The sequence below is a fragment of the Lampetra fluviatilis genome, chromosome 5 (genome assembly GCF_964198595.1).
Source record: "Lampetra fluviatilis chromosome 5, kcLamFluv1.1, whole genome shotgun sequence".
Taxonomy (NCBI): domain Eukaryota; kingdom Metazoa; phylum Chordata; class Hyperoartia; order Petromyzontiformes; family Petromyzontidae; genus Lampetra; species Lampetra fluviatilis.
This window is the reverse complement of record NC_136279.1, coordinates 2,151,483-2,163,788: the sequence shown is the minus strand read 5'-3', so window position 1 is coordinate 2,163,788 and position 12,306 is coordinate 2,151,483. Positions and strand designations below refer to the sequence as shown.

The 12,306-nt window shown below is 41.9% G+C and overlaps 1 protein-coding gene across 18 annotated transcripts in view; it reads right to left on the bottom strand.

Annotated features, from left to right (window-relative positions):
- The window catches only part of LOC144932389 (myelin transcription factor 1-like protein), a 268,350-nt gene that overhangs the window by 189,502 nt on the left and 66,542 nt on the right, over positions 1–12,306 (bottom strand). The window contains exon 3 of one of the 18 annotated variants that reach the window (XM_078856372.1): positions 1,662–1,774. The exons of the other annotated variants lie outside the window; for them this stretch is intronic. The gene's annotated coding sequence lies outside the window, so the exon portion shown is untranslated. The remainder of the gene's footprint in view (positions 1–1,661; positions 1,775–12,306) is intronic. 18 annotated transcript variants of the gene reach the window in all.

Here is a 12,306-nt window from a genome sequence, read left to right as displayed (position 1 = left end):
AAACATCCGAGACCACGAAAGCCGACAAAAAAAATTGTCATCGATGCAATGACATGATGTTTGTCAATTACAATCATCAATTACAGTGGCTTGCGAGTGCACGCATTTCGACGACTGAGCAATGATTAATTTGACCACATAGCTTCATCCTACATTAATTGGCACTGTACACGATGACAGTATATTTGAACAAATGAGCTTGCTTATGCATGTAATTGGTTTTATGCGCAACATCGTACATTTCTATAAAAGCACTTTTCACGTTTGATGTTTGCAGCCATCGGGGTACACGGAACCTTACAAAGATCGATTTGGTTATACGTCTTCATGACTATTGTGGGCGACATCCCTTTGTACTCCCTTACAATGAAAAAACATTCTTACCAGTGCATTACGAGCTCATTTAAATAGCTAACTTTAGACTGCGGTGAATATAACATTATATTGTGCAAGAGAAATGTGGAATTAATGTCCAATTCAGCAAAGCTTGTAATGGACTCTAAGATACATAAAAGAAAAGAGCAGTAGGATTCGTAGTTACATTTTAAGGTCTGTATATAATGATGCTTTCACATAAAAAAAACCGGGACTTAGAAATAAACCCTGACCTTGTATGTATGTATGTTGAACTTGTTTCCCACCGTACATAGCCAACCGTGCTAATCGGAGGTGCGGACCTGAGGCTATCATGTCACAATACCCTATACTCACTCATAAGAGATGGGTATATTTAGAGGCACACCATAGCACTGTACATTATTTGCGATATGTGGGTTAGGTCCAGGCAGCAGCCACTAACAGTCATGCATATATTCACACTAGTCCAAATATCAGGAATTTTTTTTTAATTGGACATGTGCTGGCCCAATGAATTTCATTTGTTTCTCATGGAAGACCTTGAAAACGAGGAATGGCTACAATTTGATATCACCTACATGATGTGGTATCTGCAATGCCATGCGGGACATCTTCCAAATTTGAGATCTGGACTACTCTGACAGTTGATGCAGGTTACGTGAAAGTTGGCAGCGCTTTGATAATTTTACCATAAAAATTACTGGATGATTGCTGCGTTCGAATCAATCAGCTGTGCGACAGCCACTTCTACAATTGGTAAATAAAGGGAAAGATGCATCCTTGCGATTGCATTGCTCATGTCTCCAGTAGAAATATCTCAAGAGGGTACTTGATTAAAAAAAAATGGCCAACGTTGGCTGTTGGTTTGCAGCACCAATGTTGGATGTTCCAAACCAAAATACGACTTTGATTTCATTATATTTTTGTTGGAAAAGTAAACAATGACCAAAAGCAGCCCAGCCTATTTTTTTAGCAGCAACGTTTCACTTTACTATCCTCCTGTGTTGCCACAATGAGCTTAGCCGTTCGCCAACACGGGCTAATGTCAGCATCTTAAACAGGTAACTGTCAATACCAATACTTTATTTCAAATTCCCAATGCATTACACATTTATACATTCACTGTCTCATACAGTCCCTTCATTAATAATATATATGACAAACATGGCAGCCTTTGTCGGTGTGGTGTCGAGAAGTATATTAACATCTCGCTTAACTTCCACTGCAGCATTTATTATATTAAATCGCTTCGTACAGCATTGCTTTTGGCTCGAGTTTGCGTGAAGACAATGCGTGTAAATTACCTCCAGAGTCGCAAACAGTGCAGGTGAAATGAGAGTGGTGGAGGCTGCTCTACAGCTTTGTGGAGAGCAAAGCAGCGGGCTTGGTTCTGCTGGCAGGGGATCGTGACTTGCGTCTGCACGACAAGTGAAACACACTGCATCATAGTCTGGAAAAAAAATGTTTTGTCTGCTTACAAAAAATGACCTAATCATTGCTCTCAAATGGTCATGTTGTATGTACATCATTTTCTCACCTCCTCACAAAAAAATTATATATGTACAAGAATGGAGACCAGCATGTGAAATGGAATGGACAAATATTCAAGGACGATTGTAATTATTCAAAAGGCTTGAGGAATAGAATTCATAAAATGCAGTTGACATGGGGTTTTTTTTACATTATTATTTAGGTTGATATTGAAATTTAAAAAAATGTTGATGCTAACCTAGGGTTTTAAATTTTTATATCTTGCTCACGTCAAAAAAATCATGACGTTTTGAAATCACGAGAGCTGTCCGTGCATGCATAAGGGCTACACGGCCGCAGTGCAAGCTGTGTGGGTGGGAGGGGGCATGACGTCACAAACCCGGCTCAACGTCATAACGCAGATATGCGTGGTGACATCACCACCGCGCACTCTCCGCGTGTCAGCCAGCAAAACTTTTTTTTCAATTTACTACAGTACGACTGTTTACACGATTGCTTAATAGAATAATAGTGATCAAGTACGTGTTAAATGTTAAGCCCATGGGTAAAAACAAGGAAGCAAGATAGTAAAATAGAGGGGCATTCGTGTTGTCTGGGAGGAATGCAGCAAACCTGCCACTGAAGCTTCTGAAATTAATATACATTCTTAAGAATGTAATTTTGGACTCTTAGATACCTAATTTTCAAGATATTGTATTTGTCATAGACCTTTACTCTTGTTGGATAAAAACTGTAGGTTTCCAACTGGTCTTGCGGTATTAGCAGTGTACTAGGACCTGCATATTGGGCCAAAAGGACATAAATACAAAACTCGTGCGTTTTCCTAACATAACATATTGTTTTTAACGTGTAATATATGCAATGTAAATACACCAAAAATAGCAACAGAAAGTCGGAAGTAAATGAGGGAACGTAGCATTAAAAATTTAACGAAAGAACAGAAATTGTACGGAAAACCCCCACAAGGATTGGTTCAAATAAATCTAAGAGTTTAATAACAAGGAACGGAATCTACAATGAAAATGGATCACAAATAACAACAATATTCAAAGATTAAACTTCGTAAAAAAAATCACGTGTTAAAATAAATAGGCGCGAAGATATTTCTTCGTTGAATTTTAAAAACTAAAATATCTAAATGCAATTCATTACTTAAATTCGAACACTGCACCGTGCTGTACAATTTAAAAAAATATATCGAATAAGGTGAACAAAAATAAAGAATAAAAAAACATATATAAGCTTAACCTTGCCTAATCTAAGTCTAGACAAGAAGTGCTTGGAATTCCAATGCTCGCTGCTCGTCGTGAGCCCAGAGGTAGCCACGTGACTCGGTCGGTACTTGGGGTAAAAAAAAAACCCGCCAACATTAAAATGTAATTAAATGGAGGGACCCGTGTCACGACGAGACGTGCTCCTGCCAAACGGACCCCACGTGCTTCCCAGCAGTTTTGCAAGGCCTCATAGGAGGAGAGGCTATTCCACTCATTGTAAATCTATAGTTGAACGTGAGTTGATTTATTTACACTACTTACTTTTTCCGTACACGGTGTAAACATTTTACACGGTGTAAATATTCCAGAATACACGGGTGTGTTCGTTTTGTCCATTTACAAAGTCACATCATGTTTGCGGAGCTGTGCTATCTGATTATTTCAGTAATCGATTACTCTCCCGATTATCGGTTTGATCGCTCGGACAATTTTGATCGGGAAACAAAATCTCTGTTCTCAGGTGTGCCCGCTAGACGGGAGGTGATGGGCGGTGCTTGGTAAACCTCACCGACATCATCATCTGCGTCACATTTTGACCTGACGTCGTATGGGGGGTTTCCAACCTTCGCGAGGCCGCGTGTAGTGGAGGCAACCGCCGTTTTTTTAAATCGACCACAAATTTGAGTCCGTCCATCAACCCAATCGACGTAATAGTCCCAGCTCTTAATTGTTTTGCAAGCACGTGTGTGCTGCTGTCCACTGCAGTCCGTCATGATTTCAGCGGGTACCGCAAATGTGCGTTGCGTTAATGCCCGTTTAATTAGTAAACTAAAAGTAGAAATCAACAATCACTATTTCGGCCTTTAATCTAACACGACCTCTGATAAACCGCACATCCACAATTTTTGTCTATCTGGTGCTAGCGGCTGACAGCTCCACCTTGGTCACATCAATAATCTTACCCCAAAGTCCACTTGTAAAAAATAATTCTCCCTGCACCGAACGGGTGAGCTATATGTCTTGTGACCCCCAATTAATTGACCCAGAAATCCCCTCCCCCCTTGCATATTCACATCTGTTTTAAATAAACCACCTTACTTACACAAAAACAGACAATTAATTGGAGGGTCAGAAGACATCCAGACGGGCCTCTTGCACCATGAGGCCGGCGTGTGTGCTTACGAACACGCACAGCCCTCTCGCAATCGTCTTCCCGCATGGCTTATGAGCACAATACGCACGTGGCACAAGCACGCACGTGGCACAAGCACGCACGCGCGTACGTGTTGTGTGCTGCACGCAAGCGGCGTGGTCTGGGTGACGGCGAAGGGAGGGGTGAGTAGTGTGGGGGGGGGGGCTGCGACCGGGGCTTGCCTCCCTCGCCTCTTGGCTCAGCTCTTTCGCATGAAACTCCCCACAGCCGACACGACATCAAGGGCTGCCGTTACGGAAACGCACGGTGGACTCGCGCGATCGGTGAATCTGCTAAGGCCCCTTCTTTATGGGCTTTCCTTTTTATTTCATTTTTGTTACATATTTCATTCAGTTTATTTCAAACATATATTTCACTCCCTCCCTCCCCGCTACCCCCAAGGAATATTTTCTCCCACAGCACCGCCAACTAAGGCAGTCGCGTACACCGACTGCCCCCTCCTCCCACCCCGGAGGGAGTGGTGCTGCTGTGCCAAGAAGCACAGCGTGTGCACCGCTCACGCGTTCCGCATCTCCGCCCTCACATTGGTGCCCCCCGCACGTCTCGCGCACGCACGCGGCAGACTGCGCCGCGTGCACCCGGCGTGATTGCTGCACAGCGCGCGTTCCTTACCCCCCCAGCGCCGTCTGTGCGGTGGCCACTCACCCCCCCCACCCTCCGCCGAACACCCAACCCAGGATCCGTGCGCGGGGTGTCGTCATTCATCAACACCCATCATCATCATCAACAAGTTTGCAATCATGATCATCACTGTGATCATTGCCGTCAGCCATCATCAGAATCGTCGTCATTGTCATCGTCAATCGCTGCACAGGGGTTTACAACCCGGGCAGCTGCGATCAGTAGCTACCACAATCTGACACGGTTGATTTCGATCATTATTCCTCGATCTTCCATGATTTTTCTTGTAGCAAACATCTACTCCCCCCAGGCGCATGCGCGGGCAGCGTCGTCATCGAGTCGTCGTATTCCAGCCCATGGACTTTTAGATCACGCCTCAAAGAAATGGCAAATGTTACTTTAATGATTGAAGTGAAAGCTCTTTATTACGTTTCAATTTCTAAAAGTGTTGCACCTGGTGAGTCACGGTTTAAAGTCCGCAAAAGACATCCCCATCCACAACATCCCTCTCGGTTTTCTCACCTAAACGGTAAAGCGCAGCACTGCAATGCCAAATTATGTTCCTGCCATGGTCGTTATACGCTATTAAACCCAGCCGTATTAGTCAACTTACTTCAGTTTAAACTGCACAGGATTCATTGCCTGTATATTATGTACTCTTCGTTTACTTGATGGGGGTTTGTCCCTTTACAACAAGGTAAATATCAAGAAGAACACAATTTTCTTCCTCATCTTTGATTATTTCTCATAATCTAAAACATATATGGAATAGCTATTCTGTACGTGTGATGTTTGAGTGTCATTGATATAAGAATAGTGTCATGCTACTTACGGCGTATATAACAGTAGTGGCAATTCTTTAGATGTATCCAAGCGTCCAGGCCTTATAGAGTCACAGTGTTTAAAAGGAAGAGTCTCACTGCTACTGAATTCTTACTCGGCTTGAGTCACTGCTGTGAATCTAGGTTGTATATTTCAAGGCGCCTTGGTGTGGCCCTTTAACGGGAAGTGCTGTGTAAATGCCACTTATTGGAATAATCATCACGCGAACTCCGATCATCCCCGCAGCGGCTTTTGGCGAGCGCTTTCAAATGCGCTTCTGCGGCCAAATGGAATGCTCTTCCTTCTGATACTAGGAAGCAACTGGAGCTATGCACTTTTAAATCTGTATTGAAAACAAAAAAAATGTTAAACTGCTTTTTGTGTTTAGATTGGTGTTCCTTCCCCCGCACCGCTGATTGCTGCGGTTGGCTATGTACGGTGCGAAAGAAGTTTAACATATATATATAATACACACCTAGACTCAAATGGTCTCTCCGGTGACAGGCCAACCATCACTGCAAGTCCTGTACGCTTACGACCAGCATGAAGCAGGGCTCGTGGTCTATTAGAGTCCCGTGGTATCTCTACATTCGTGAGATATCGCACGGATGAGTCACGGGCTTTCCATCAGATTGCACGAAGCCAAGGTCAAATGAGAATTTTAAAATTTCACCTCGTCTCTTGTGGACAAATGCATTGGCGATGAGACAGGGGGCCCTCCCAGTGTCCTGGAGGGCACAGGCACTGTTTACATCCTCGCGGTGTGCACAGGGCACGAGTCCATTGATTTGTTCTCCATGCATAGATAGAAAAAAACATCGTGCTCTCAGCACCGCTGATAGGTCGCACACCTTAGGCACGTGGAGCGTATATTTTTATTGTGAGTGTACAATGCACATTCGCGCATGTTTTATGCAATGTGCTCCCACTTTTCGTCGATGTTAAAGGATGGTCACGTGGCCTCGCGGTAGCGCGTTTCCGCACGCTCGTTGCAGAGCTACTACGTGGCTCGAATTCCGACGGCTGCCCTGGGTAATATTGCGAGTGAATTCACATTACAAGCACGCGCCGTCTGCTTGACGGTGGACGTTAAGGATTCACCACCCCCCTACGTCATTTTGAAACGAATAGACCATTGTATTCTGGCGTCACGGTTGAAATTTGACAAGCTTTGAAAAAATTTCGATTTAAAGCTTTCGTGACTGCAGGGATTCATCTTCTTGGTTCTTTCGGTGAAGTCACGTAGAAGGGAAATAATAAAATGATAAAAATAAAACATGATAAAATACAATGCTCACGACGTTTCGGCGTCAGACGCTGTCTTTCCGACAGACCTGTTCTTCACCTGAGGATGGCTGCTTGCGTTGTGGTCGAAACGTCGTGAGAATTATATTTTATTATGTTTTATTTTTATCATTTTATTATTTCCCTTCTACGTGACTTTACCGAAAGAACCAAGAAGATGAAACTTTGAAAAATCACCCCTCAAAAGGCTCAATTGAGAGTACACATTGCGACATTGATCCTTTCTTGCAGATTTGATCTGTGAACCACAGCACCTTGGGGATGGTCATTGCGTTATAGCAAGGGCGCGGATACAAAATGTACTAAATAATTACTTATTGTTAAAGTCCATGCGCACTGCCTTTTGCCTCATATACCTTGTATGTATGTTTGTTGAAGTTCTTTCGCACCGTACGTAGCCAACCGTGCTGATCCGAGGTGCTATGTGGATATTGCAAGAGACCACGTTGCTGTGTCAGCAACACCCAGTTTGCATGGCAGAGGACACAGCGATGGAACATGAAAGGTCGACGCACGAAATCTGAAATGTGAATTTAAAAATACGTAAGGGCAATACAGTAACTAACTGTAAAATGTAGATATGAGAGGGTACATGTGTTTTGTAGCGTTATATGCCACTGTTCGGACGTGGCGCTGGCCACCCAGCCCCTTCATGTATCGTTCCGGCCTTCATAGGTGCTCGCAAACGGCACTTGCCCCAACAGTCTGTTAAAGGCTGTATGGGGGATCTTTGTTTTTGTATGTCACTGTGCTATTCCTACATATATTACTATATACTGTAGTATACTTTAATATTCATGGTTATGCCATTTTTAGCATATAATGAATATTAAATGGATGAAAAATTAATCATACACATGCAATTTTTTTGCATGACAAAATGCAGGTTCCTCTGGGTATACGGCTTGTCCATTTAAATTTCACATAATAAGGAAGACTTTGCATAATGGAAAGGCTTTTGTTGTCATCATTTTATAAGAGATTGCAACATTTTCTTTGAGACTATCATATATCTACTTGTGGTTATGTATCATTTACCATATTTAACTATTACGGTAAGGTCCTTTTTGTGTTTCGCGAACACTACGAAAGATAAAGTGGGTACTGTATTAACAAGTGGTTAATCATATAAATATTAGCAAGGCTGGCTACGTATGGTGCGAGTTCAACACACATACATACAATATCAGTAAATACGCAAAATAAACAATTTAAAGGCCTGTAATCCAATGCGTTGTCTGTGAAGGTTGTAGATCTTGTACTTTCGTGAAGCTACTAATACTTCTGGGCTGCGAGGTGGCCAGGAAATGTCAAAATAACAAGTAGGTTAGTGAAGTTATGTGTGGGACCTTTAAGTGTTATCCCCTCGTATTCCCGTGGACTTTCTCTGGGTACTCCAGTTTCAGACTACGAGCACTCCTTAAGTTAAAATTGGCTAAATGTACCAATGTATGACTCGCCTGAAAAAAGTATAGTGTCGTTAAAACCCGCCACCACCCGACACAGCCAACTAGTAAGGGTTGTCACGTAAACAGAACGTGGCCAATTCGTCACTAATACAGCACACCGGTGTGTTGGAGAGCCAAGCCACAACATTTACAATCTGAGTACAATGTTTCGCCAGTAATTACAACTAGCTTCATCAGGCGACAGCCAGATTTGTGGAGAAGTCTTACTGTTTCCTTCCTTATATAGAGGCGTAGAAAAATGTGGTGACCACGCTTCTGCGCTCTTGCACAAAGTGGGGGGGGGGGGATTAATGAGTCAACGTATAGTACATTAATTATTGGAGTGCAAACCAATGTTAAAATAAATGCTCTTACATACAATGTTCATTACTTCAGATATTATTCTTTATATTTCACACTTCCTAAGTAAAACTGTATGGCTACATAATTTTCTTGTATTAAAACATTTGGTACAAAGACCTTCACTTATTGATATTTTATTTTAATGCCCATAATTCCTGTTTGTAGGGTCTAGGGAATCCACATTCTTACATTATATACGAACCTCCACTGATTCACAGATAAGAAATCATTCATGTCAATTCTACACTTTTTGATGAAAAAAATTACGATAGGTTTTACCCTTTCTAAACACCCTTTCTAAACACCAAATAGACACCTTTTGTAAGGAATCAAGTTCGCATTAACCACATGTACCTGTGGTGAACATGTAAACAAACATGCTATGATAATATCTGCATTGTCTTTGAAACCGATTGGCCTACACCAGAGACAGCCTTCTTTATGGCCTAGTCTCACCAGTGTCAGAGCAGAGAACGCCTAAAGGCGAACTATCCAAGTCCAAATCTGGCATTGGGAGGCCTTCATTCACCACCGAGATGATGAAGTAGATGACATTGTGAATTAAGCCACGTTCCCAACACTTCACCACGTTGTCCCCACGTTGTCCCCCAGCCCGTGTCACGGGGGCTCACTCACCTTATCTCAAAATGCACGGGGGCTCACTCACCTTATCTCAAAATGCGCATCTTGTTGTTAGACGTAAGGTGAACTATATAAACTACGCAGGCTCACGGTATTATATAAGCAAAAAGTTAATATTTACTTAAAGCTTTCGTGACTGCAGGAATTCATATTATTGGGTCTTTCGGTAAAGTCACGTAGATAGGTTCAAAGAAAATAACAAACAATAACAAAAAAACTACGACGTTTCGATCGCAACACAAGCAATCGTCATCAATAGAAAAAATTGCGGGAAAGCCGCTGAGGCAGGATTTTTGAAGGTTTGAAATGGGCGTAGCCCAAGGGTTATAAGCGAAGTGGGCGGGGCTAGTGATGTTAAAGCGAGAAATTTGCATGTCAATGTAAGATCGGAGAGCTACTTCCACGACGACTAAGCTGCAGAGGTGGCCATTCTATTGTGAGAGATTAGCATGTCAATGTAAGATCGTAGAGCCACCGCCACATCCATTTCAAACCTTTAAAACACCCTGCCTCAGCAGCTTTCCCGCAATTTTCTTCTCCTGATGACGATTGCTTGTGTTGCGATCGAAACGTCGTAGTTTACCGAAAGACCCAAGAATAAGAAAAAAGTAGTTTTCCAATCTGCCATCTTGCGATGCCTCCGGCAATGCACCTCAATTACGATCGTTTGTTGTTGAGGTCTAATCGTTTCCACGGTGCTATCTGGTTAAAAGATCAAAGGCTTCTCGGTATGCATGGAAATGCACCTCTATCTCTTCATCTTTCCAATGTGTCTCAGTAGAAGTGAACAAATTTAGTTTTTACAGTACAGGTAGTCCCCGAGTTACGATGGTCCGACCAACGATATTTCGATCTTACGATGGCGATAGCAATACGACAAAATTGCCATCAACAACCTAACATCGTTCAAGTATGCAGACGACGGACAGAATCTTGGTGAGTACAATATGATACGTTACGATACGTTCAATGCATGTGTGATACGTAGCTTTAGCGATTTCATTTTAAGGTTACCACGATACGATACGTTCAATGCATGTTAAAAGTTTTTTTTATAGCAGATAGGATTGTTTCCTGAAAAAACTTTCTTTTGAATTGCATTAATTCTATATTTGAAGCTTTCGTGACTGCAAGGAATCATCTTCTTAGGTTTTTTCGGTAAAGTCACGTAGAAAGTAAAATAAAATAAAAACAAAAATCACGACGTTTCGGAGGCAACACAAGTCTCCGTCATCAGGTGGGACCGTCACAGCCAGATTAGCTGTATCAAGTGAGGCAATGATTCAAGATGTAATCCCTTAACTCGCTTTTAAGGGATTACATCTTGAATCATTGCCTCACTTGATACAGCTAATCTGGCTGTGACGGTCCCACCTTTTGAATTGCAGTTCCTATAATATTGTATTATTTGCATCTACCTGTCATAATTATGATTATAATCATTACACATACGAGTCCAGCCTTATTTAATCCACCTATGTTCATGTATTTAGTTTAATATGAGGAATTAATTAAACGTGACGTATGACTGAAAGTAGATTAATCGTGTTATCCAATAAACAATCCAGGTGCTTGGGCTTTTATGCACTTTAAGAATAACGCACACACGCCCACACATGCATTTCATTGTTATTCTAATATCTTACAACCAAAGGCAACTTGGTGAGTTTGAGACAATCTTTTGATTAAGATATTGACAGGTCATGGAACAAGCTGTCTGTCTCCTCGTTGCACTGGCGTTAAAACGTCATTCTTGGGAAATTAACACTTGTAATTGAACTAAATGGCATAATTTGCAACACGTACTCTCGCATATTCCTGTATTATTGTTTCCGATAGGATACAGTACCTACAATAAATAGTGCATTAACGGCAGCATGAAATATATAGAGTACTGCTTAAATGCGTACAAAATATCACTGTACTGCATTCAGCCCACTGGAATTTAGCACGCACAAGCCATTCGTTTTTTTTGTGTTTGTGTACATTTTTGGCCTTTTGTATTAAGGTGAGACTGATGGAAAATCACTAACGCATGCAGTTTATGCAACACACTATTGAAACACTCCATCGCAATTTATAACATACAAAAAATTGAAGAATTTAAGGCAAGTTCCAAATAAAATGTCACGTTAGCAGACTGAATACAAACCCAAAAAAAAACCATTGCAGCCATTAAGAAAGATCGTTAATTTTCTGTGCAGCCTGCAGCAGAGGTGGAGCATGCTGATTTGATTAAACACAGGTTATGAGCAATCTCTGCAGTTGCAGCAGTGATTACTGGAATGTGGCCATTATAAATTCAACATAAACACGAAGCCCAATTTCACTGGCTAGCATGATCTAATTAGTCACAACAGGCTCTATGGTTGCCCAAGGTGATGTGAAGCTGCCAATATACTATAATAATCTGCATTTATATAGCGCTGCAATTCCAAAGATTCAGAGGTACTAATGCGTATACAGTATGTGCATATTAACTCATTTTATAAAGTGACATTTGTTATATTATGGATGATTGAAAATGTTGATCCTCCAGAAAATCTGGATGGTAAAATGGGAAGTTCCCGGCGGATAAGATCACGGTTCATGAGTGGGAGAGCTTACGCCACAACCTTCACAGCAATGGATGAGAGAAAATGGTGGTCCAGGCAGAGGCTTCCAGCCTTGTATCGTACTTAACAATGTGTGTCCATCATCTGGTAACGCCAGCATTTACACAACTATGTCATTGTGGAGTTACTTTAAATGCACGCGAATCACTTGCTGCATTCATGAATGCCATACATCAACAACAAATTCACGCATAAGACCCCAATAAAACATGCAC